Source organism: Penaeus vannamei, chromosome 27 (assembly GCF_042767895.1).
Source record: "Penaeus vannamei isolate JL-2024 chromosome 27, ASM4276789v1, whole genome shotgun sequence".
Classification (NCBI taxonomy): Eukaryota; Metazoa; Arthropoda; class Malacostraca; order Decapoda; family Penaeidae; genus Penaeus; species Penaeus vannamei.
This window is the reverse complement of record NC_091575.1, coordinates 18,728,382-18,730,881: the sequence shown is the minus strand read 5'-3', so window position 1 is coordinate 18,730,881 and position 2,500 is coordinate 18,728,382. Positions and strand designations below refer to the sequence as shown.

General features: G+C 33.6%; 1 non-coding gene across 1 annotated transcript; it reads left to right on the top strand.

Moving 5' to 3' along the window:
- Positions 1-2,086: 2,086 nt before the first annotated feature.
- TRNAK-CUU (transfer RNA lysine (anticodon CUU)) lies at positions 2,087-2,159 on the top strand. The gene has a single exon. It is a non-coding gene; the product is annotated as a tRNA-Lys (tRNA).
- The last annotated feature ends 341 nt before the right edge of the window (positions 2,160-2,500 follow it).

Genomic DNA, 2,500 nt, shown 5'->3' with positions numbered 1-2,500 from the left:
AAACCTAAACTGCGACATAACAGAACGTTTAAAAGCGCGTTTCACACAGAACAATATATACAACAGTATCTGTCGCGAAATTCACGGTCAATCTGTTGAAGAGTTTAGCGACCTGAATCAGGAAGATGAAATTCATTTCCTCTTTTGTTGTCCCTTGTATAAAGATGTCAGACAGCCTTTTCTAGGAGAATGTCAACATATACTCCCACATTTTTTCACTATGAATTCATTGGAGAAATTAAGTTTCGTTTTGCAAAACAGACAAATTCTTACAGCCTCCATACATTTTGTAGCAACTGCCTTCCATAAAAGAAAGGTAGCCTTGTAAATATTTATCCAGACTTTTATCCAGCATTAACATTTATCCAAACTTTTATCTAACTTTTAAACCTTGATTTTTGTGCTGTACACTTTTTGTGCTGTACACGTTTTGTGCTTTTGTATGTGTTATTATATATCCATTGTACTATAGTTTTAGTTATAACTATTTTATGTTATGCAGGTAGTGTCTGGGTAAGCCCTTAAGAACTGGTTGCAAGCATGTAAAAAAATCAAGAAAAAAATGTATTTTATGTAACGTGACACCTAAATAAAGAATAACAAGTAAAAAAGTAAGTATATCTATCTTATCTGTATGACATACTGGATATATCTTTATGTATATACGTGTACAAACAGTACCATACATCCAGATATGTGCATCTATAGTTTTATATACACATACTCAGATGTGTCTGCATATGTTTTACGTCTATAAACACATACACACACACAAACAAACACACACACACACACACACACACACACACACACACACACACACACACACACACACACACACACACACACACACACACACGCACGCACGCACACGCACATATACACACACATTTATGAATTGAATTATTCCATGAAAATGCGCGTACGCTGTGGGAGAAAAAAGGCAGATATTCCCCTTTTTAGCTTGACCCCTGTCGCTCATTTATTATTATTATTATTATTATTATTATTATTATAGTGTTATTATTTGTTTTAAGTCCGTAACCATTCCTTGAGTTAAGGGTGGCGGAAATGGGGAATCATGGCTAGACCAAAGATTTTGTGTTAACAAAAATATAATCTTTACAAGTTTTTTCGTTTTTCATTATGATTTGATTTTGGAATATACTCACAACTTAATTCAAATATGTAACATAAACCAGGTCAGTTGAAATAAGAATATAAATATTATTTAATGTTTTAATGATTTTCTTATACATGATGAATGGATGTTTAATCTTGGATTGGATCACTTTTTTAATCATTAAAAAGTAAAACCAATATTGTCAGGTTATCAGAAAACTACTGCCTTCCTGCCTGTGGATATCCATCTACCTATATGCACACACACATACATATATGCAGTATATGAAATATATCAGTTTATCCAATTTTGGATGTATATATTTTTACGTTTTTTCACCTTTACTGCACTCTATCCCTCTCTCTCTCTTCTTCCCCCTCTTTTTTATTCATTCTCTGACTATATATCCTTTTCTGCTCTTCCTAGCTCTATGGAATTTCCTTATCCATGGAGGGTTGCGCTTAATTCGTCCAAGGCAGTGACCCTCAACCTTTCCGCTGCCATTTACTACTTCGGCTGGAAGTATTTCTCTGTCCCTCCCCTTTGTTTCCATAAAGAAAGAGCAACCGGTATAAAGTTTTAGGAAAAATAGGGAGAACTTTTATAGCGACATTTTGCGTCAAGTATTTTTATATGAAAAATAATAAATGTATGTATACACATATATATATATACATTATATATATATATATACATATATATATATATATATATATATATATATATATATATATATATATGTATGTATGTATGTGTGTGTGTGTGTGTGTGTGTGTGTGTGTGTGTGCATATTTATCCATGAAAAAATATACAACGATATATACATAGATATACGTATATACAAACACACACCCATGCACTAAAACTATTGTCATTTGTTTTTACAGATATTAGCATTACCTGCCGATCTCCTAAATTAGTTTAAAATTATTAAGAAGCCTCACCATTTCCAAATATTAATAAGCCCGGCTAGCTCAGTCGGTAGAGCACGAGACTCTTAATCTCGGGGTCGTGGGTTCGAGCCCCACGTTGGGCGCTCTATTTAGTTTGCCAGATACCAGACACTTGTTTCTCTAATAATAAAACCTAGCTTAACGCATAATTTAGATGAAGTAAAGAAATAAAAAAGTTATAAAATTCTTTCGTAAAATAATGATCCACCCGTTGGCTATATTCCTACAGAGATCGCAAAGGCAAATTAAGAAAGTAAGAGAGCCTTTTTTCAAGGACCAGTAATTTGAAGATTTTCGGCTTCTCTGCAAACCTTACGGCTATGTAATTCCTTGCCAATCCATTAACTGTTGTTTACTTATTCTTCCCCTTGCAAATTTAGCTTCACTTTATTTCTCCTTCCGCCGTGCAGTTTTGCCTCCCTGA